The 23815-nt window shown below is 52.1% G+C and overlaps 1 long non-coding RNA gene across 1 annotated transcript; it reads right to left on the bottom strand.

Moving 5' to 3' along the window:
- Positions 1-16936: 16936 nt before the first annotated feature.
- LOC133220817 (uncharacterized) lies at positions 16937-18381 on the bottom strand. Its single transcript, XR_009727788.1, has 3 exons — positions 18076-18381; positions 17524-17792; positions 16937-17072 (listed from the first exon to the last, which is right to left on the bottom strand). It is a non-coding gene; the product is annotated as an uncharacterized LOC133220817 (long non-coding RNA).
- Positions 18382-23815: the final 5434 nt, after the last annotated feature.

Raw genomic sequence — 23815 nt, 5'->3', positions numbered from 1 at the left:
ACTGGGAGGGAGAGTAATGACTGGCTGGAAAAAACTACCCTTGGAGGTTGTGTATTTTCCATCTCCTCACACGTCCAAGACAGGCACCGTGGCCATCGGGGAGCAAGGTGTGAGCTATACGAGTCATTTGGCTGGGGAGGGGGGAGCCCAGATGGGGTGACCTGCGCTGGAGAAGCTGTGGTGTGCGATGTGGAGGATTCTTCTGGCCCTCGAACCCAGAGCCACTGTTGTGGCAGCCCCGTTGCTGGGGCAGGCGGGTGCGCAGGGACCGGGCTCTGCCGGGGGGACATCGCTGCCCTCATTATTCCCATTGATGTCGCTTCACAAAGTGTTCCATAATTTCCTGAAGAAACAAAAGCATAATCCTGCATGAATTTAAAGTGGCAGCTTCAAAGCCGCGGAGGAGCGGAGCAGCTCGCCCAGCACGGCAGCCGGCTCCGTGATGAGTCCTTGCTGCTCCTGCAGCCTCCCGGGGACTCGCTCAAAACCAGCACGGATGTTCAAAAATGGAAAAGAAAAGGATCAGGAGGAAAACAACAACAGCAAAAATGCCTGGGAATATTAGTGCTTTCTGACAGGTTTGAAAACAAACACACAGAGAAAAAAAACACAACAGTGAAAAGAAGCATCTCCTTAAAATGAAGCACTTAAAAGGCTCCTTTGGGGCTGAAGAAAATCTCTGACTTGGAGTATTTTGAGAAAAGCTGCGACTTAGTGACAAAATAATGCATTTTAATGTCCCATGCTAAAAAATCCTCTGGTCCCTCCTGCTTGCTTACCCTGTCAGGTCCTGCCTTGGCCCTGGAGGAAGGAGCTCGGCAGCACCCGCTCACACTGGGTGAGCACGGGCACCCTGGGGAGGTGAAAGCACAGTGACCACAGGAGGAGGAAGCAGCGGCCTCAGACCAGTTCCTGCTGCAGCGGGGACACGGGGCTGTGGCCATTGGTGAGTGGGAGAACTGGGGACCTCTCTGGAGAAGCCTTGGAGACAGCTCCAGCTCCTGCAGTGGACAGATAAATATTGGATATAACGATCTGTACATTAAAAGGTGTTCTAGAAATGTAAAGCAGGAGTCAGCACCCACTTAAGGTGTCAAAGAAAATGCTTTTAGCCAAGCAAAGGCCCTGCCTTCTCCAGGGGTTCTGCTGGGGGTTTGTCACACAGCCGAGACCCCCGCAGCCGCCTGTGCGAAGGGCAGCAGCACAGGGAAATGATGCCCAAGCCTCCACTTCAGTCCTGGTGCTCGGCATCCACCCAGGCATCACCCGTCCTCCCTGGTGACTCGGTTCACCCCATGGCCCCTGCTGCTGGCCTTGCCTGCAGAGGCTCTCCAGAGCCCTGTGGAATTAGCAATGCTGTGTCTTGATTTAATTTTCGGTCTACTTTGACTCTAACAAAGCGGCAAATTGCTTCCTGTAGTTGTTTTACTTTTATTTATAGGGTAATTTGCATCACGAAGACAAGTTGGCCTATCAATAACAGTAGACCAATTAAGGTCACCTGTCCCCTCCTCTCTTTCCGAGGGTCTCATCTCTCACTTGCATGTCCTCATCTTGATCAGGGACTGTGATTGATTGCCTTGTGGGAGGCTGCCCCCAGCTCTCCATTTCCGACCGAGCCAAGGCACGTGCATGTTCCTGAAGCCCGGGTCAAGCTGCGGCTTTGCTTTTGCTGTGAGACACCTCTCAAAAGAAAGGGATTGTTTGTGGCACTTGCAGAGAAAGTTATTTTGCAAAGAAGGGTGCAGTCGTTCCCTGAGAACAAAAGTAGAAGGGAAAATATCTGGCTAACATTAATATTTCATCACAACATGTAGTCGAGCTAAATTCATTACCGAGTGCAGGTTGCTCCGAAAGAATTAAGCCTGATTTCAGTAAAATCTCCTCATTTTCTCCTTGCCCCCTCCCACTCGTGTCCCTGTGAGCACTGCCTGGAGAAGCAGCGATGTGGCTGATGGAGCCAGGAAGCATGGAGCAGGCAGAGGGAGTGGATGGGGCTGGGCACGGACCCACTCTGACGCTCCCCTCATGTTTAGGGCAGCCTGAAAATGTAGTTGGGAAGTGTGAAACCTCCCGGGCAGCTCCTGAGCTGCAGGATAGATGCTCTGCTCCTGGAGGCAGAGGGCAAGGGGACAGGAGGGAGACCCCGGTCTGCATGGCTGCGCTGTGTGTCAGTGCGGAGCAGCAAAGGATTGCCCTGTGCAGGAGCCACCTCCGGCTCTGGGATCAGGCTCTGGCTGCACCTCGGAGCAGTTCTGGTGCACAGAGCAGTGATCCTCACCGTTCCCATGACAGCGCACTCTTACACTGTCATTTATTCCACCTCAATAAACATCTGAAGATGTCCATAAGAAACTTGCACTTACAAGTAAAAACATTTCTCTTGGTATTTCAGTACCTCTTGGGGAAGCTTTGCCTTTCCTCCAAGTACGAATTTGAGCCTGTAAATGTGAGAAATGGGAGTGATGCTTGCAGTCCTCCTTGGGCAGAGCTCTGAGATCTACAGATCAAATTCCCCTTGTGAGATCTGAATATCTGAATCCTGACATTCTCAACAGTGCAAGCAGACAGTATGGCACTGAACAAGCTACTGCTGCTTTGGAGACACCTGAAGCATTTTCACCAACAGCTCCATCCACCCCAGCTCCTGTTTCCACTTGCTATTAGGGGATGCCCATCACTGGCATGGACTTCCTGTGGTTCTGCTCGTGACTTTCCCAACACCAGCACCACACCAAGACCCAGCAGTTGATGCACTGGAAGTCATCCAAGGAAATCTCTGCATATCCCTTAGCAAATTTCAGGGAGAGCACCCACATCAATCCTGGAGGATGCAGCCTTTGCTAAGCTAGCTGGAATAACTGGCTCCCCTTTCCCTTTGTTCCACCGGGAATGTTTATCAGTTTTAGTGAGTCGTTAATGCTGAGTCTGTCACTGTATGTTGGAGGACATTCAGAAACTGACGGGGCTGTTTGTTGAAAGGATGTCCCATCCCAAAGGTCTGAGGAAATGCCCAGAAACCACTTGATTTCCACAGCCTTCCTCACCACTGATGCCAGCAGCTCCTATAGGATTCAGATCCTCAGGATGCCTTCCCCTCCGTCCTCCCTCACTGGCCTCTCCTGTCTTTCTCAGGTCACCAGTACAACAGCAACAGCATCCGACTTCCCGCCGCCAGATATGCTGGGTTTATGGCTTCTTATTTATCTGGCACTGCCTGGAGTGGGCAGGGGGCTGCAGTGGTCCCGCGCATCTCGGCTCTCCCAGGCAGACCCGGAGCCTGACTCCCAGCCTGAATCCTGGACACCAGGAACCGTTAAGGAACGTGGTGTTCTCTTCCCATTCAAAGGATAATTGCACTCTGACCCCAGGACCCTCTGCAGGGAGCTCCCAAGGGGCTGTACCTCGCAGGTCCCATCCCTGCCCTGCGATCTTGGCGCCGGTTGCTGTAACGCCCGAAGCCGTGCAGGCTGCCCTTCTGGAGTTATTTGTTTGCACATGTTCACAGGGAAACAGTTTTAAATCTGGTACTAATGAACATCCAATCAGTTACCATAGTGTTCGGGGATAGAGCCCTGGCAGTCAATCTGCAATTGCAAATCTGCATATTTATGCAGTTTCATTAATTATGTATTATGCAGCATTAATCCCAATAATATGTGTACGCTTGTTGGGTAGAACAGAGAGAAAAGACTAGCCTAGCAGAAGAATTAATCAGAGCGCCATTCACAGATCCCACATCGCTTTAGGTTGCAATTACAAGTATTTTTACTTAAAAGGTTTTGCATTAAAAAAAAATTAATTTGCAGGATTCTGAGGTCCCCACGTAGCCACAAAAATTTAAGTTAAGCGATGAAAAATGGCTCCTCCACGTCTCTGGCAGCAATCACAGCTGAGCAGAGGAGGGGCTTTTAGAGGGATCCCTGTCAAACAGCCTGGTAATTATCTCAGCTGTGGGAAGAGCCTGCATTTCCTGGGGCAGGGGCTGGGGGCTGTTTGGACAGCAGGGATCACTGCTGGTTGCTGTGGGGCTTTGGGTGGTCAATGTGGTGCCTTCAGAGTGAGCAGACCAGGTAAGGTCACTAATGGTAGTGTTCCTCTTGCTGTTGTGAAGGCAACATGGAGTCGAGGGCTGCCACCATGGTGTCACGCAGAAATCCCACCCTAGCCAAAGCTGTGTGCAATCTCTGGGTGCATGAGAGGATTTGCTTCCATTGCGTAATAAACCATGCAGCGTGCAGGAAGGGAGAGTGAAAGGGGCAAAGGGCCAGTGCCAAATGGTTCTGAGGTGCATAGGGGAGCCTTAGCACACCCCGAACCTCTGGGCACAGCCCTGGTGCAGGGATGGCCACAAGTGCTGTCATTTCTCCCAGTTTGTTGGGATCTTTACCCCGAATCTGGTAAAACTGAACCCATTTTCCATGGGCAAACACAGACACTGGCACAAAATGGGGACGTGCTGCTTGGCCCTTGCTTCCAGCAGGGAGGCCGGTGGCACCGCAGGCACCGGTGCCATTCCTGCACCCACCAGCATGGCACTGGGGTGGCTTCTCACACAGCACCCACTGGCGTCTGCCCACACCCCTGCATACGCTGCTGGCTCATGCGATGCTAGGGAGCCCGGGTGATATTAACCCTGGTGATAGTGCCTGCTGCATAATGCATATGCAATGGTGTGACTGATGCAATAAAAAACACAGTCAGGACGTTTCGATAGGAAAAAATGCAGAGAGGCAATTCCTCACCCTGCCGTAGTTTGTGACATTGGCTTCAATTTGTTTTCATTAGTGGTTTGCTAATGCATTTATTAGCCATTACATACATATGGCAAAATGATGAGGTTTTCATATCTATATATGCAAATAAAATATGTCTGGCACCTATATGGACGGACCGGGTAAATACCGGGCTAGTTCTCATTATCCCCACGAGGGTTTCCTGGATTATTTTTTTGGACTGCAATAGAAAGACCACCCACTTCTCCTGGTGTATTTTATTTTCTACATGCGGATAGCTGGTAAATTGCAGGAACACAGGACCCTTTAAACCAGGCAGAAATACACCGAGAGCTTCAGGCTCTGACAAACTCCTTAGAAAATAGGGTGATTTGGGTCCAGCTGTGTAAATGTTTTCAGTTTCGCTGCTGAGGCCCTGAGTTTGATTTTGTGCCAAGACAAGCCCTGCTCGAGTTGTTTTTGGCACAGCCTCCTGGCTGAGGAATGTCAGCATCACTTTCAAAATATGATGGTTTGTAATTTGGACCACAGAATGAAAACTGAGCTTCTGGTACATTTTGCCATCATCTAATTACCAGGTCCCCAATTACAGTCAAGGAACAGTCTCTGTAGCCTGGTGCATGGGAAGGTTGTTCCCATTGTAAGAGATTTCTGCATCCATGTTTCCCTTAATGCATTCCCAAAACACGAGCAGGTTTTAAAATGAGCTGTGCTGGTTCACGCTGCTGCGCTCACCAGCAGCATCGAGCAGATGGAGCCCCTGCCTTCATCCCCTTGCTTCTGCCATCCCGTCATTGCTGCGGGGCTGTCCCTTCATCCACACCCATCACCAAGTGAAGGTGCTGCATCAGGGTTTTGTCAATGTGGCCATGGCACACGGTGCCACCTGGAACTGATGCCCCTCACCATCCCTTGTGGGCCTCGGGCCTCCCGCATCCTACCTGCCTGCTGGGCACCAGTGGGAAGCTGTGTGGATGCTGCGATGCTGCTGGCCCCCAGCATCACCTTCTTCTCACCACTCCCAGTTAAACTTTGGGACTCTCTGTGTCCCACAGGAGCCAGCCCTGACCATGGCACTTCCCACAGGAGCCTCGGAGGATCTGCCATCTGAGCACAGAGGACTTCCCACAAAGTCCTCCTGTATCTACAGTTAGTTGATGGATATGCTAATTTCATTATTCATGTACATAATTACAATCTAGGGGTTGGGAAGCTTTTTAGCTAATGACAGTTGAGAGGAGGAATTTACCTAACTTTTATAATATAGGTGTAATATTATTTAACTCTTCAATAAGCAGAGCTCTGCCTCACAGGCTTGAGGAGCAGCAGTGATGCTTGGGGCTCTTCAGTGGGCAGGATGCAGGCAGTCAGGGGCAGGGGCACCTTTCTGGGGTGGGCAGCAGAAGGAAAAGGCCTCTGTCATCCCATTGCACATGTCTGACCTGTTATCAGCCATTGGTTGGCATATGGTGGAAGGCAGCCAGGGGGTGGGTGGGAGGCAGGAGCTCTGCTCCTGCTCCTCCACACACTGAGGGTGGAACTCTTCCTTCCTCTTTTCATTTCAAAGAAGTGAACGGGCAGCTTGTGCCTGGCTGTCCGCACACCAGGGCTGGCCTTTGCTTCTGTAAAAGAAACTCAAAAGGCCAGGGAGTACACGGGGCCCAACACTGGTGACCTCCTCTCCTCTTCCCTCTGGCCACTGCTTCACAGACGGCTCGCTTCAGCCAAGAGCTTCTTTAGTTGCCTTTAGTTTTGTGTGTCTCTGTGTTTCAGGTCAATGAAAGCAGGATCTGTTCAATGCCTTTGAAAGTCACACTGACAGTACCTCAGAGGTGAGACTCTGTAAAATGAGAGTGCCCAGAACTAAAAGGCATTTTTGGTTATCTGGTCCATAACCTCTCCATGGCTCTGCATCCTTCTCCGCAGCCCAGAGTGAGTATTAACCTCTTGCTAGAGGGAAGAATGGCTCAGTCGCTGCTTACAGAGTACTTTGGGATGGAGCAGTGGTGCTGAGGATTAGTTTCATTATCTGGACACAGCAGAAGCTCTGGCCATGCCTGGCAGCACTGCCCCTTTCAGGGACTCCCCCAGGCCTTATTCTCAACAGGGTTTTTTGGTGCATCACTCCCAGCCTGCCCAAATGTGCCCTCTCAGCCATTGCACCATCTCCCTTTGCGTCTCTGGAGAGGACCTTCAGATCTCTTGCAGATCTCTTGCAGGTACCTCAGCTCCTGTGTCCTGCTTTTTCCAAGGGATGACTTGGGATGTCGGACCCTGCAGCGGGATGAACAGCAGGCGCAGGGGTGACTGCAGCACAGGGATGCAGGGGAAAATTGCTGCCTGATGGATAACGTACCCAGAAAGGAGAGCTACCCTTTATGTGCCCTGAGTAATCACCAAAGACAAATTTGGGTGCATCATCATTAGAAATGCCTCCTGCTAATGCAGCTTAAGTGCTAATTCTTGTACCTATCCCATTGTAACAGCAAGAGGTTTATCTTTAATTGGGTTTCATGCTCTAAATGCTTTGATGACAAAGGTTTGAGCAGGTGAGGCATGCCTTGTAAGAGCTGAATAAATATCCGTGTAGCATTGGGTGTAATTACCCACTGCCCTTTCCTGACGTTATGAAAGAGAAGCGAAGGAATAGCCTGGGTCTGCAGAGCGATGCCTCTGGTTTGCAAAAGGGAAGAGAATGAATACATTTGGATTTTGACTGTCACCCATGGCAATATTGGCCAGTTCCTGGGTTCATTGGGTGAGCTGGTTTAATCTTCTGCATTGATCGGGCTCCTTAGACCCCTCTGATCACCAAAAGCATCAGTAACGTATTGCCCCTCAGTGCTAGCACCCTGTTAAAATGTTAATAGCAAGTAAATTACTTTTCTTTTTATACTCCCTAAAATAAGATTTCTTGCTGCAAGATGGTGTCTCTGGCTGTCGTTACTATGTCTCTCCTTTATTGCAGTCTCTATTAGATGGACTGTAGAGATCTCATACAGATTTTATGGGAACTGTTTTATTTATAAGAATTTTCCTAGTGTCAGATGGATCTGACACTTCTGGAGTCCCCTTTTCCATTCCCGTGCGGGAAGGCAGCAGAGGTTTTAAGCACCTGGCTGCACACTGACCTGGACAAGGGCCTTGTGCCCTTGCAGCCGGGCTTGGGGCTGAGCATCCCTCAGAGCCAGCAGCACATGCAGCAGGCCTGAGGTTTGGTATCAGAATGTGCCTTAACCTTGGGGCTCTTTGCAGCTGCTTTGTCCCAGACAGTTTAAGTCGCAGGCAGGTGTCTGAGGAGGGTGTCCATGCTACCACCCTCCATCCTCCTGATTCCCAGCCCGCTGTAGTGCAGCTGCAGATGTGATTTTGCTGGCTTCTGAGCTGTGAAACAGCAGCCTCCACAGATGAAGCAGCAGGACATTGATTTCACCCGCAGCAAAATATCTTCCTGCATCAAAATCACATTAACCAAGGGATGCTCAAACACCTTGTGTGGGATAACCTGAGGATCTGAGGTGGTGCTGCCGCATGGCTGCCTGTGTCCCAAGGAGGTTCTGTGATGATACCCTTGCCTGGCTGCTTTAACTGAAGGAGTCTCCTGGCCTTGTGCTGAGGAGGGTGTCCTGGGTCTGGGCAGGACAGATTCACAGAGGGAAGAGCACGCTGCATTCCCTTGTGCTGGGGTTTGCATCTCACTTTGAAGAACACGAGCAAAGCACATTTACAAACCACCTAGGGCAGAAGCGTGCACTTTGCTCCTACCCTAGGCAGGAGCTCTTTATCAGTAAATACAGAAGAAAAGCTAATAGCCCTACAAAACCTTGTTTTGGTTTTGCTCTTGCTGCTCTGCAAATGCTACAGCATTTCAGAGCCAGGTAAGGGCACTACCTCATGAGATGTTACAGAGAGATAGCAGGTGAGACTGAAACTGGAGGGTTTGCAACCAGCACAGGGTATTTAGGAGCATTCAGACCAGCAGAGCCTTTAATTCAGGCTGCGATTTTCCCTGCTTGAGGTTATTGGATGTGCCTGAGCTCTCAGCAGAAAGCAGATCATTCATCCTTTAAAATCCCCCCCCCCTTTCCTTTCCTACCTCTTCAGCATAGGTGGGAAGCAAACACAGATGTGTGTGTTGTACCTGTGCGATTAATGTGCTTTGGCTACAGCACCGTAGCCATGCAGTGCTTGGGAAAAGCCTGCTTGTCCAGGTGATGGGTTACGCAGCGACAGCCATGCATCCCTGGAATGGCACCTTCCCCTGGGATCAGCGCCTGACCGCGCTCAGATCTGTCAGGGCCATGAAAGTGCCCTTGTTCCGTAACCGAGAGGCAAATATGTGAGGAATAGGATTGCTTCTATAAATAGCAGTGGGCTCATGAGAACGTTGTTTATCATCACTGTGGTGGGTGGCGTGAAGGCTGCCCTTCACTTTCCAGCAATGGAGAAATAATGCTGTCCCCATCCCGGCCCATTTATAGCAAACGGGAAAGATAAATGCATTTGGTGGGAATTTTGAATTCCAGAAAGACTTATTCATTGTTTTTAGTCCTCGCTTGCTTTCCTAGCAAAGACTGCAAATCACCCATCAATCACACCCCATAAGCTTCTTCATGTCTCGCATCCAAATACTTGCACAAATGCCCACCACCCCAAAGCCTATCAAAGTCAGCTCATTCAGCTAAAAGCATGTATCCCTGCTCCCAGGCTCCTCTTTCTGGGAAAAAATAGCTGTTCCTTGTGCTATTTCTGGGTGATTCTGTAGGCACCTCCCATGGATGCACTGTTATGTTTTCTGCTAAGGCACATTAACATCTCCAGAGAACTCTAGTTGTCAGCTAAAGCCCCAAACAGTTATGAGCATGCTGAATTTTAAGCATCGGAGTCAACAGCCTTAATCATGCGCTTAAAATGAAGCACTCTCATAAGTCTGCAGGATCAAGGTCTTAAACTGCAAGATCCTTGGAGCAGAGTCTTTCATCGTGTGTGTAGAGATTAACATTGAGATAAAAAAACATCCCTAAGAACTGCCCAAACAGTCGCCATAATACCCTGCTCTTTGAGGAAACACAGTCGGTGCTGTGAGGGCAGGATGGCACACGCCTGTCAGGGCTTCCCCGTGCCCCTGGCCCGATGCTGCTGTTCCCAGTGCTTTCCTGTCCCCTCTGCCTGCTGTATGGCTTCCTAGATGCCTGCTGTATGGTAGATGAATTAAGTTATCCTTTCCGGTAAGTGCATTTCTCAGTCACATTGTTCGCCAAAGGAGCTGTGAAATCCTAGCAGCGTTTCCTCTTGTGCATAATGTCACATTTCCCCGGCTCTTCTCCCTCTTGCCTCCCTTCCATCAGTCTTGTGTGCAGAGCTGAGTATGCCCACGAGCAAAGGCACAAAATATGCATGATATGCTCCATCATGTAGGACCAAATCATTTGCTCCTTCTATAAATCTATAGCCAAATCACTTTGTTTCCACATAAGAATCTCACGCTGTGTAAAACTAAAGGGGGGAATAATCGTGTGTCTGTTGAGATGTTTATCTCAATCATTCCCAGTCCTACCAGCTCCTTGGCTGTTAATGAGGGGAGGAAAAAGCAGTCCTTCCCTCCTGCAGCAAGGGCTCTGCAGAAGGAAATGCAAATGTGTTCCCCTCCCTTAGTTTGCCATGTTGCTGTAAAACAGCAAACTTCATAAATCCCGCACAATTGGGCACAAGTCTTGTTTCCTTAAAAGCGATGTTCTCTATAATTGTCTATGACACAACATGCTACATATTAGTTATTTTTCCCTTAGTAGATCATCAGAGCACAGTGAAGCATTGCAGCTGAGGTAATTGAATGTCTTCTTTAAAACAATATGCTGCAAAAAGTCTCCTGACAAGTTCCAGTGTCTTATTTTAAACAAATAATACCAGGGATATGGGGTGGTGGTGGTGGTGTGTATATAACCTATAAAGTGCCAGGAGAGAGGGGGCATTTTGGGCCATGGACAAATGGGGACTGTGCGATGTGATGCTGGGGAGCAGTGGGGAATATGCTGCAGCTGGCTTTGAAAACTCTGGTGTAGGTGGGAAAGGCTTTAATTCAGGCTAAAGCCACAGAGAGGACCTTGGTGTTCACTCTGCTGCTCTCACAGGCACTGAGTTTCATGGAATCCCAGAATCCCAGCCTGGTTTGGATAGGAAGGGACCTTAAAGCTCATCCAGTTCCAACCCCTGCCATGGACAGGGACCCCTTCCACTGGAGCAGATTGCTCCAAGCCCCTGTGTCCAACCTGGCCTTGAGCACTGCCAGGGATGGGGCAGTTTTATTCTGCCCTGTTCATGCAGGACCCTTCAGTGCTGGGTTTGACACCACACGCAGACACTGGATCAGCTCCTAATGGGTTTGGGGGTGATGAACAGCCTGCGGGAGTCCCAGGAACCACCAGCTGTGAGCTGGGAGAGGACAGAACCCAGAGCCCCCGCAGGGAGCGTTTCCGTGTTGGTACATCTGCAGTTCCATGTTCCTGGAAGGCTGGATTCTCCCTGCAAGGTGTGACATTTTCTGGAAGGAATTTCAAAGGGCTTTGTGCAAGGTGTTAAATAAGCTCTTAAATAAAACTGAAACAGAGAGTGCTGAAGTAAAGAGAACATTAAAAAATGTATGTGTACATTTAATTAGTCCAGGAGCAGGGATAATCCGAGCCGCTAAGACACGTTTATTGAAACTAATGCAAGACAAAAATACATCTTAAAAATTTGATGTGATAAAAAGACTGTTAAAACATTAAATCAGTTCCTTGTAGGTTTTCTTTAAAGCATGTCAGAAATCCTGTGATCGAATAATTCTATTTCATTCTTTCCTCTTCTCCCTTTTCCTTTCCCCATTTGCGGCAGCCCCTCACAGCCTGTTTTGCTGCCCAGATGAAAGGAATGAGTGAAATCCTTGATGGTTTTCCCTGGTTTCAAAGTTTTGGCCTGAATTGGGTATGAAAAATTAAAAATATCATGAAAAATATAAATACACAGATGTTTTCCCACCCACTGAAAAGGCGAGTCCCAGCGCCAGGACCCAGCGCTGGGTGTCGGAATATCCGAGGGATGTGTCCAAAGGGATGTATTTGTGGGCTGCTGCCAGATTCATCCATCCCATGAGGAGGTTTAAGTGTAACGCTGGAGCACTGCTGCAGCAGCGTGCAGCAGTGAGGTACTGAGAGGAAAATGTACTTCCTTGTTCTGCTCAACATGTAATCAATCGCTCACGTGGCCTCACTCGTCCTTTTAATCACTTTTTGTCATTGCAGCTCAGTCGGAGCCCACAGGCTGGAGATCAATCCAGTCTCTGTGTCAGCTGACGATCCATGGCTGAATCCGGGCCCTGCTCCCTCCCATTTGTGCTATCCATGACAGCACGGTGTGGTGTGACCTGTTGTGGGCCAGCAGCACGTGATGCTGAGCCCTTGCCACGGGTCCCTCAGCAGCTCTGATGGCTGATGGGCTCTGCAGGATGATGGCCCTGTGGCAGCATCCCTCTTACTGAGGGACCAGGGCTGGGGCCAGGCTGGCTGCAAGGGCAGGCAGGTATTTGCCATGGTGTCCAGGCTGGGGAGTCCCCACGGACCCAGGGTGAATGCAGGGGTCTTGCCTTGGCACACCCCTTTGAGCTGCACAAGCTCCCCCGAGTGCCTGATTTACTTACCTGCACCTTCATTTTTATTTACTGTTTGCTAATCCTGTTAACGGAATGGGGAAAGAAAAGATTAATTCACTTTGACTCCAATGACTTGTTAATAATTGATGTATTGACAAGAGCAGGCTGCCTGATGACCTTAAACAGCCACCCAAATCCTGTGTTGAGCTGTTTGACCTTTTAAGCCAGTTCAGGTTCTTCCTGCAGAAGAAACCAGTGTCCGCTTTGATTTAGTGCAGGAAAATCCCCCTTAACCTTCAGGTGTCGGTGAGGATGTGTTTAATTTACAGTAAAGCCAAGTCATGATCACCAGGAGAATGAAAAAGTCCTTCTGTGGTGGGAAGTTATTACCACTCCCTCCACGGTGATGATCTCCCCAGCTCAACAAGCCAATACCTCTTTAATTATTGAAAAGAAGCTTCAAGGGGAGGTTGGAGAGCCACCAGGCTGTGGAACAGCAGCCACAGGGTCGCCTTCTCTGGTGTGGGGACTGAGCAGGATAGCCTGTGACTATTGCTCTGCTCCAGGCTTCAGAACCTCCCCTCCATGGAGAGACCACTACACTTCTCATGCACGTCCTGTCCAGCATCTGCTGCTCTGGATTTGTCCTTTATGAGGGACAGAAGGTAGCTCATAATACGAAGCATCCCACTGAGCGCGCCTCTCTGCAACTGCAAGAACAGATCAGGATCTGGAATTGGATGATCTTTAAGGTCCCTTCCAACCCAAACCATTCCATGATTCTATGATCCACTTTCAAATTCTAAGATCTCCATCAGTCCCATTGCGACACAGGAGGGGCAGACTCAGCCCTCAGGGACCTGCTCGGGGGCACCTCGCCCTGACCTGCACCCATGTGTAGGTGCCCAGGACCACGGCACCTGTGCACAGAGCAGTACTTCACTGCAGATGTGCCCTGTCCCAGGGTGCTCCCAGCAGCAGCAGAAGCCCTGGGAGCCCATCTCCTCCCCTCTACTTTCGCTCCCTCCTGCAGCTGCAGCATTGGCAGTGCCCGGCTGGTCCCTGGGGCGCTGGGGCTCTTCCCATGCAGGTGTCAGCCTCAGTCTCCCCTTGTTCCACAGAGCCAGGGGCTGTGGGGAAGCTGCCCGCAGGGTGCCAGCACCAGGCTGCCCGGGCACAGCTCCTGTGACCACTGCAGATGATTGAACCTCCTTTAAACTACCCCAGGGTCAGCAGCTCAGTTCTTTGGGATGGATCCTGGAGTGCCCAGGGGATGGAGGGTGAGCAGGGTGTGCACAGGAGGTGGCCCTGCTGCGGCCAAGCCCCTTGCTCTGTTTCCGCAGCTCTGCTTTGGGAACAGGCTGCAGAGAGGCTGCTCAGCAATTATCAGTAGGAAGATGTGAGACTTCGCCAGGCTTCTTAATTAAGCCCCCATGTGGCCTCTTGGAGATTCATCACACAGCACTGAAAACTGTTCCCACCATCCTCATTCCCCTTGGAAGGGCAGGAGCACCAGGAGAGCCTTTGTTTAGGGGTTTTGGACCTCGGTGTCTCAGCAGGACGCTGGAGCTGCGGAGATGCCCCATGCATGTGATGTGCTGCTGTGCCGTACAGCAAGGGGGAGGGCACAGCAGCTGGGTCCTGCAGCAGGGATGAGGATTCATCCTGACTGGAGTGGTTTGCTCAGCCCCAGATGGAAACAACCATCCCTCCTTTTGCCTGCTCCCCCTTGGGATAATGCCGCTCTCCCATGCCTGCTCCTTTGTCCTGAGCCCCCACTGGGATGAGAGCCAGGTCCCTGGGGGACAGATGAGGTGCAGAGCTGGGGCCTCGCATGGGGGACCCCAGAGCCTTGTGGGGGGCACAAGAACAGGAGAGACCCGAGGGTGTTACCGCCTTGCACCCCCCTGTCCGCCTCCTGCTGCACCCTGGCTTGTCCAGACCCCGCACTGAGCCCTGCAGCCCCTGCCCTGGCCCCTGCAGGGGCAGCCGGGCGGCACCGGAGCCTGGAGGAGCCGCTTTGTAGAGCAGTAGAAGCTCCTCCAGCACAGAGCCTGTGAGCTCATTTACATACTCCTGGTTTAATTCTCCTAGGGTATGCAAATATATGCAAACAGCAATCCAGAGAGAGTCAGAAATAGCACAGAACATTAAAATCACCCTACTTGAATATTGTTTTATGCAAACGATGTACGCACGCAGTGTGTAGCTGATTTAAATAGAAGCAATGTCAGCATGGCAGTTATTTACCCTTCCAATGATCTTAGCAATTTTTTTTATTAAACTTATATAAAATATATTGAACAGGCACCAAGAACGTAGAGAGTATTTTAATGTTAGCCTTAACTAACGCGGGGAAAAGGGCAAACTTTTCCAGCTGCCTGTGCACAAAGGGCACTTAAGTGTTATTTTTCCTCACTTGCCTTTTGCATGGATGGTCTGTGATGTGCACACCCGGATGCTGCTGGCACTGATTTGCTGGTGCCATTTCTGCCCTGGTGGTGGGAGCACCCTGTGTTCCATAGAGGGACTCCTTCATGTGGGACTGCTTCTGCCTCCATCCTGGCTCCTGCTCCCATGTGGTGGGATCCTGTTCCATGTGAGCCCTGGGAGCTCACACCTGCGGAAGCCAAGGTTGGGAGGGCTGTTACTGACCTGCTGCAGGAGAAGCAAAGTGGCACCTCCTCAGGATCCAGGAGGGCAGCCTGTGGGGTGACAGCATCCCCCAAAATGCACATCCTCAAGGGGTTGATGCAGTGGGCACAGGGCTGGTCCCTCCATGCCAGCGGGTCCCAGGGGCCCAGGTCTGCACACAGGGTGCTGTGTGGGGTTAGCACACTTGGAAGGTCACACATCTCAGCTGAGATCCTTTTCAACTCTCAGATTGAACAGCCCTGGATGTAAATAACTCATTTATAACGACGCCTACACATCGACCTGGCCAGCTTGGCCAGGGATGTGACACCAGCTCTCCACCTGCGCTGGAAAATGGTGCCTAAAGCTCCATCCGATGGCCTGGGAGCACTGCAAAGGCCCTGGGCACACTGTGCCCCTTGTCAGGCCATGGGCACAGGCACCGGTGGACAGGAAGCAATCCCCAGGTGAGACCCAGGCTGTGACACAGGGGACACCCCCAAACCTCATGGGAAACTCATCTGCCCTGATGCTTCCCCTGTTCAGACACCCTCAATGGGCATCTCGCCCCAGAGCTGTGACCCTGGTCCCATGGGGCCACCCCAGACTCCGTGGGGCACAGTGAGGATGTGGGGAGCTGGGGAGCGGAATGGGTGTGACCAGCCACGGCCCCCCAGCACTCCCCTGTGCATTCAGTGGTGCTGACACCCAGACAAATGAGACATCTCCAGACACAAGCTCGGCACCTGACCGCAGAGTAAATGAACGTAAAAAGGGAAAGAGGAAGGGGAGTGAATGGGAGGGAGGGAGAGCGGGAGCGGAGCGCGTCGTGCAGATGGCTCTATACATCATGCGACAGACACTATTTGTACTCTATCATGTGCATGTCATAGAGCTTATCTTCCCCGGCCCCGGCGAGGTGCGAGCCGAGCGGGAAGACGGAGCGGACTTTCCTCCTAATTAAACATCAAGGGCATGACGGATGAGCCCTGCACCGGGCAGAACTCGAGCTCCAGGGGATGTGCTCGGGTGTCGGTGCTGCCAACCATGGGAGATGCCATCAGCCCCTTGTGCCACCCCCAGCCCAGGGACAGCGCTGGGCAGGATCCTGCCAGACCCTCTCCTATTGGAGCATCCCCACATGGTGAGAGCACAGTGCTGTGCCTGGGCACTGGGGGGTGTCACTTGCTTCGTCCTCTGGAGATGCCCATCCATCCCCTTCACCTGCAAACATGCCAAGGAAGCGTCTATCGACTGTGAACCCATGAGGGCAGAAGAGCTGGATCTGACACTGCTCCTGACACACGCAGCCTCCTGCCCAGCGAGTCCTTACCCTCACCAGAGATGTCCCCTGGCTCTGCTGCAGCAACCAGAGTCCTTTCCCGTGCTGACAGGTCATGGCGGGGGGGCACTGAGTTCAATTCTAGGGCTTTTGCTCAGCGTTTCTGCAGCACAGTAAATGCTCCTGAAGTCCTTTGCTTGGGTAAGGCTCCTGCCAGGTGCCTCCACACGTGAGGCTGCACGGCTGAAGACAAGAGTGGGCACAAAATGCCTTTTGTTTGCTCCAGTTTGTTTTCAACATTACCCTGCCGGTGCCAGGCTGTTGGAGGGGCTCTGCCTGCAGAGGAAATGATGGCACAGAGCAGTTTTTCAATCAAGCTCACAGTTCCAGCACTCTTTCTGTTGAGTTTCGGTTCTGCCTCTGAAGCCCCATCTCCACAGAGGCAGTTAAACCTCTAAGTTTTAAATACATTTAGAACGAACCTCTCTGAAGGCAGTGAGTGCATTACCCTGCCTCTGTGCGGGTGTGAAGAGAAGCATGGTGCTGGACATCACACTGCATCACATTGCCAAGTGCCTGTGGCCGCCCTGGACATGCAGCTCCCTGGTGCCAGCTGGACCCAGTGCTCTGCTCCCCAAACCCCGCTCACTGCAGCAGCAAGAGTCATGGCCTGCACTGAATCCCCCCTCAGGGGATGTGGAGGCTGGAAGAGCCCCCAGGAGAAACACGGGAAGGAGCTTTCCCCTCTGCTGGGGCTGTCAGTGTTGATGCAGGAGCTGCCTGTCCATTATGTCTGCAAGCGCAGGGAATTACTGTCAGCTGTGTTAGACAAGCACTGCTGTGTCGTGCTAGTGCCCAACGCACAGCTTACACACCACCTTTTTATCCTCTGTTGGTATTTGGTGTCCTGTTTAGATGTGCAGTCACTGGAGCTGGGTGCCTGCATACTGGAAGCAGTATTTAAACAGCGGCACCCATCGCAAGGCTTGGCTCTAGGGTGTGTTAGAGCAGAGCAGAACAAAACTGATTGGAGTGGAGGAGATTTTCTTTGTCATCCCTCAGCATCCTGGGGGAAGAGAAGGGTCTGGCTGGTGCTGAAACAAACCCTGGATGTGTAAGAGAATTTGCCTGGTGAGGGTGGAATTACTGCTGGCAGGGGGTCCTGCGTCTGTGCCTCCCTTACAGCTCACGTCAGCCTCGGGGCCCTTTGCTGGGTCCTTGCCCAGAAACAATTTTCTCCTTACCAGGCTGTGGTCGGGAGGGAACCGCTCCTGGGAAGCTGGTGTGCGGCTGCGGGCTGCTGCATCCCAGCCCCGGCTGCATTCCCGGCCGCATTCCTGGGCTGCTCTGCTGGTGGGGGGGGGGGAGGCTGCAGCTTTGGCAGCTGGTGTCATGCTCCCAGTGTTTTATTTTAAACCCTTTTGGGGGTGGAAGCTTCACTGCCTATTGCTGGTACTTCTCCCATCGCATTCCAGATTAGTGGCTTCCTTATTGGCAAGGTGGGAAGCATCTCCTGTAGGAAAGGCTGCCGTCAGGCCCCTGCAGTCTGGTATTGTGCCGCATCTGCCCTCATCAGGTACCTCAGCAGTGCCCCCAGCCCAGCCACAGTCCTGTTCCCATGGGAATGCCAATGGGGCAGTGGGTACCAGAATCAGGCATAACCCTCACTACCCAGGGCAGCCCCAGGAGCCCACCTACACCCCAGGTCTGTGCCCTACAAGTGTGAATAAACGGCTCAGGTCCGGGGCATCACAGGGAAAGAGCAGTGTCTCCAGGAGACCCACAACAGCAGTTACCCATGTAGATGCCGGTGGTTTTATCACTCGGAGCCTTTGGAGTGGTTTTCAGCTGGGACCCGGTGTTTGTTCAGGGAGATCCTTGCTGCCGCGACCTTCCTGAACTGCCACATTCCTTTTAATTATGATTGGCAGCCCATGGAAATTCGGGCCCTTGATTGGCAGCTGGAGTAACTCTCTTCCTTCCCACAATTCTTCAGGTTCCTTCCCATCAATAGACATAATGTTGGCTACTTTTCTGGGATAAATAGCAACCTTTGCCCCCCTCCTTTATTTGGCAAACGCTCAACACTTCATTCTTTTCAGAAAGCCCCTTGGAATGCAGTTGAGAAGGGCCTCAGCAGTGCTGCCCTCCTCCTCCTCCCCATCCTTCTCCTCCTCCTCCTTCTCCTCCCCATCCTCCTCCTCCTCCTCAGCGCCTGGCCGGGGGACTTTTGTGCGAGAGCAAACAAAGGCTCATTGGCAACACTTCTGGATTTCATTTCAAAATACATTTGTCACTCCGGAATAAAATAAACGGAATTTTCTGCCGGGTTTTTTCTTGCTTGACTCCTCCCTCAGGTTTCTTGCGAGCAGCTCTGGTACTGAGATTGCTGGACAAAGATTTGCAAAGAGTAAATGGCAGTGGATGCTTGCTCCAGGGCTGCTTCCCTTCGTGTCTGTTCTGCAAAGGGGCTTCCATGCACAGCAGCTCCATGCAGCAATGCAGTTAGTATGTCCACCCAGTGCAGTTAGCATGTCCATCCACCCTGTGCTCCTCCCTGTCCCCGCTGAAAACCCAGGCTGCTCCTATGACCTTCTCCCTATGGATGCGGTTCTGAGCTCAGCCAGCACCCAGCAACCCCCAACCCAATAGAAACTTTTAGCTGTTAAGATACTTTTCCAAAACCACCCGAGTGCTGCAGCAGCTCAAACCACAACCAAGCACTGCTTTGGTTCACAGGGCCTCAATATCAGTGATTTTCAAGGACAGCAAGGTCATTTTTGACCATGGGTCTTGGGCTCGGAGCTCCTGGAGTTGCCCTCAGGAAGGGCTGTCCGTGACCTAGGGTATTTCTCAGGGGGTGTCTGCCAGGGGATGGAGCCGGGTGCCAGGCCTGAAGCTGTAATGGGCAGTGCTCGCCACCACTCAGCCCGTGTGTCAGTAATGAAATGAAGCTCAGCCCCAGCTCCTCAGCGCTTCTTGTGCTCGACAATAGGCAGAGACAGAAGGGTTTGAAAAATGATGAAGAAAATACTTGAAGGCTGTATTTTAAAGGAAATGAGGAGGCTCCCGAGCTGCAGAAATTGCTTGTGTGCACAATAGAGACATTCACCCCTCTCCATCAGCCCCAAAGTGAAAGTGTTTTAAAGAGAGATGATAGGCCTCGACACTTTCTGCTTCTCAAGAGCAGGGTGGATGAGGAGACAATTAGCAAAATGCAGTAGCATTTGCATTTTCAGGAATCCTTGAAGGATCCTTACGCTCTGCTGGAGGAAAAGGGGGATGGAAGCGGCAGCCTCATGGGATGAGCCCCGAGAGCGCAAGGTCCCTTCTGGAAATGCCAGGCATGTCTTTTAGCATGGAGCAGGCACCTTCCAGCCACATACCGCCTCCTTACAAGACAGTCACAAAAACTCTGGGACATTCACGAGGATTTCCTCCTTCACAAGGTCTCCGTGGCTGTTTCCCGATGAATCCACATCCGTCAGACCTCTGGTTAGCTTTTAGGCACCCTCGTTGATCATCTCTCTTTGTTCTATGCTGTTCGCCATTAAAGCCTGTGAAGCTGATTGTCCATTTACCGCTGGCTGTGCAGCGCAAGGAGGGCTGGTGGGCAGTTCCCAGGGTTCTGTCTGCTGGAGACCCACGCTGCTGAGGCTGGGATGCAAACAGCGGAGCGGGCAGGATGCAGGTTATGGGTGGCCGTGGGGCTGCAGCCGGTGTTCGCAGTACTCGGGGCTGTGGCTGCCGGGGCACCGGGTGTTCCCTCTTGCCACATCTCCCCTCACCACACACAGACCGACCATGCTCACATTCACAGGAGAGGAAACCCACGGAGCAGCCGGAGGGGCCCGTGTGCTATTAATGGAGATGTATCTTCCCCTGTTGTTGTTTGCAGCTTGCAGGAGCTGTGGAGAACCGCAGAGACAGGAACCAAAAAGGGGCTCTGCATCCTCCCGCCTTCCCCCCCCCCACTGCAGGGCTTGGTCCAGCCCCCCCATTCCAAACTGAAACCCAGCCCCAGGTGCCCTGTTTTGCTGTTCCCTGTTTTGCTGTTCCCCGTTTGCCAACTTCACCCTGCACAGAAAGAGGAAATCCAAGGGGGGATGAGGTGTCTGAGTGCCCCAGCAGCCCTCCCCAGAGCCCCACAGGCACCGGTGGCTTGGGAACAGGTCCTTGTTTCTGTGAGCTTGTCTCTCACCATCTGGTGAGACCATCACCATTTGGCACTGAGCTCTGCCAAAGGTCTTCCATGGCTGGGACAGTTGGCACGAGCCTCCACTGGTGCCTGTACTCTGTGTGGTGATGGGTGAGCCCAGCCCTGGGCACTCCATGCAGGAGCCCTTCCTCATGGAACAGGGAGGAATGTCATTGTCCCACACTTGTGTCAGATTTGGTTGAGATCTGTCAGGAGATTAGGAGGTTATTACAGCAGACATGTAGCCAGCTAGAGACAGGCATGGACAGCCCAATCACAGCACTTGCATTTCATTAGAGACTGAGCTAAATCCATGCTGGATCTTATCCGCCTCTCCCCACAGCCCTGATTCGCTCCCCCTTTCCATGTCTATGCTCATGGGACAGACTGGTTTCAATAAACTGGACACCCCAGAGGTCACTGGGTGAGATGGACAGTGCAAAAAAGAATGAAGAGATGATGATTCTGGGGGACTCCGCACATCCTGCTTGGTTTGAAGGGGAGAAGGAAGCTGGATCTGTGGCTGGAGGGGTTCACTGGGCTGCTCCTCAAACTGGGCTTTTTATCCACAAGGAAAAGGTGTGAATGCTGTGGTAGGGCCAGGATGTACCTAGGTTTGTGCTATGCACGGTGCTGAGCAGAGGGCTGTGGGTCAGACCTGTGCACACACCGTGGTCCTGGAGTTGGGCAGGATAAACACGAAGGTGCATAGAGTCACTGCCAAACATCCGAGCGGGCAGGGCAGTTTTGGTGCAGCAAATCAGAGAAAGAATGGGCTGGTCATGAGGAGAAGCAGAGCAGGGTGGGTGTCAGTGAGGAGAATGGGATGGGTGGTGGTTGTGTGAGGAAAGAATTCCTTGTGAAGAGACAGAGACCAAGAAGAACAGAGCTGGTGCTGGCCCGTGGTGTCCCTGCACAGGCAGCAGGATGGGTCCCCAGTCCCTCTGGGCAGCTGTGCTGGAAGGGGCTGGGGAAGGTGACAGGCAGGGGAGGAGGAGGATGGTTTGTGTTCTGGCACTGGCCAGCACTCCCAGCTGTGGAGTGCTCCCTCTGTGCTGGGGACTGCTTAACATGGAGCTAAAAATACTCCTTATCCCAGAAAGCTTGTTAGTAGAGCTGGGTCGCAACAGATGGATACAGACGGATGGGGAGAAGAGGAAACAACAAGGCAATACCAGTAGCATGATGTGCGCTCGCTAAAGCACAGCAGCAGCCTTGCTGCGCAGGCAGTGGCGAATCTCAAGGAGAGTTTCGGTTCCTTTGGGATGCTCACAGGTGGTTCGTCTGAAGCATGACAGCCAGCATGAGACAACACACTTGTTTGGAAACCCGGGAAATGGTTGATGAGAAAAGGAGCTCTTGTCTGCTCCTGGTTCTGTGTGGACAACAAACATGCTCCAGCATGAGTTGGGAGCAAGCAGGCTCTGGCTGAGAGCTAAGCAGCCCTGTCCTATGCCATGCCATGCCATGCCATCCCATCCAATGCCATCCCATCCCGTCCCACCCTCGATGGCCCTCCTTGCTGCCACCCTGTCCCATTCTCTTTCCAGGCAGGAGGTGGGTGACCTCCAGTCCCAGCAGCTTGCATCTTGGACAAGGATTTGCCAAGAGCTGGTGTGGGTGGGAACCAGGCAGTAGCAAGCCCTGGCAGCTCGCGCCGCGGCACAGGCAGCACGCCTTGATGTGCTGTATATTAAGTGGAGTGGCAGCTGCGATATTGCCGTCTAAAACTAAGTGCAAAATTTACAGCAGTAAATTCTTCTCTCTTCAGGGTGGTTAATTATCTTAATTACTTTTATTATCTTTTATCTTTTAAGATCCTAAATTGCTTATTTCTGCTTGTGTTGCCAAAGGGGGTTGCATATTTTTTGCTGGCACACGCTGTGTGGAGGCACCGATGTGCGTGTCTGCGTGGTACACTTTAAAAGAACTTTGATTTATACAAGACTTCTCCTTGGGATTTTAATTGTAGCAAACAGGGAAAACAAAGTTCAGTGAAATATTGACTGACTGAAGAGCTGACAAGTGGCTCTTTCTTTTTGTTCAAGGCAGGGGTGAAGCCACTCCTACTGAGGGAGGGGATTTTGCTTTCTGGGACCCCAAGGCTGAAGCCTTGGGGATGTGGCCAAGGTGAGCACTGTGAAAGGCCCCTGAGGTGGCATGGTGTGGTGGCAGTGATGGGCCCAGCATGCCGTAGCACACAAATGGGTGCCAGCCAAGGGCAGGGACGCAGGCATCGGGGCTGTGGGTCCATTGATCAGCACATGAGGGGAACTGTGTCCATCCCCAGCACACATGGGAGCACCCAGCCGCAATCCATCACCCTGGGCACTCATTATCCTTCCCCATCTCTGGCTTTTCCTGTTCCTTCTCCAAGGTGGTTCCTGCTCTTCAGTGAAGCTCCTCTGGAGGGTGTGAAACCTGCTCCCAGGGAACTGCCTGAGCTGTGATTTCATCCCATGCTTCCATCCCAGGGGACCACAGAGGATCTGCAGCTGAGGCACCTCTGGCAGCCCCTCTGGCACTGCGCGGCTGCTGCTGTCACAGTGGGTCCCCTCACCACGTCCCCTGCAGCACCTGCAGGCACCCCCTCTCCTGCTGCCACCCCTGCAAATACCCATCCCCAGGGATCTGCTTCCCTCTCCTCCTCCTGTTCCCTCACTTAACCCGTTTTCCTCTGCTCTTTTCTGGGAAAGAAATCTCTGGGAAAGCTGCCTCAGCCCCTGGGGAGCAACCTCGGTGGAGCTGAGCAGAAAACAGCCCTGCACCAAAGAGCAAGGAGGAAGGAGGGAAGGGCTCCTCCATCCCGCAGAGGAGCCTCCTAAATGCTCCCAGGTGCTTTTCAAATGGAGCTGGAGATTTCCTCCGTGTTTATTTTCAATGCAGAGGGAGCCAGGGGGGAGGCAGCGGTGGCAAGGATCGCCCAAACGCAGCGTGCACTGAAGGACCTTGTCTTAGGGCATTCAGTTGACAGCGAGGGAAAGAGCTTTTCATGTGCAAAACAAAGGGGGAGAGTGGGCTTTTCTTCTCGGTGGTGCTAGGAAGCGTACCCTGAATGCCAGCACCCCTGGTGAAGAGGGGCAGCTCCCAGCTCCGAACAATCACTGCATGAAAGGCAGGCAGGAAGGGAGGGAAAAAAACCTCTTCCCTTCTCATTAGAACACATTAGTCTGTAGCCTCTTTGGCGGTGATTATGGGGAGCTCCCTGTCACCCCAGTAGAACTGTGGATGCAATTACTCCAAGAAATGTCTAATCCCACACCTTGAAGATATTTTTTTCTGCCTTCCTTGCCCCTATCTTTTAATAGCAAACAACAGAGGCTGCAGCCGCTCAGCTT

Source organism: Neopsephotus bourkii, unplaced genomic scaffold (genome assembly GCF_033783945.1).
Source record: "Neopsephotus bourkii isolate Nb327-2 ecotype Australia unplaced genomic scaffold, CSIRO-AGI_Nbou_v1 NB_1479, whole genome shotgun sequence".
In the NCBI taxonomy this organism is placed as follows: Eukaryota; Metazoa; Chordata; class Aves; order Psittaciformes; family Psittacidae; genus Neopsephotus; species Neopsephotus bourkii.
Note: the sequence above shows the minus strand (reverse complement) of the source record. Positions and strands in the feature narration are given on the sequence as shown.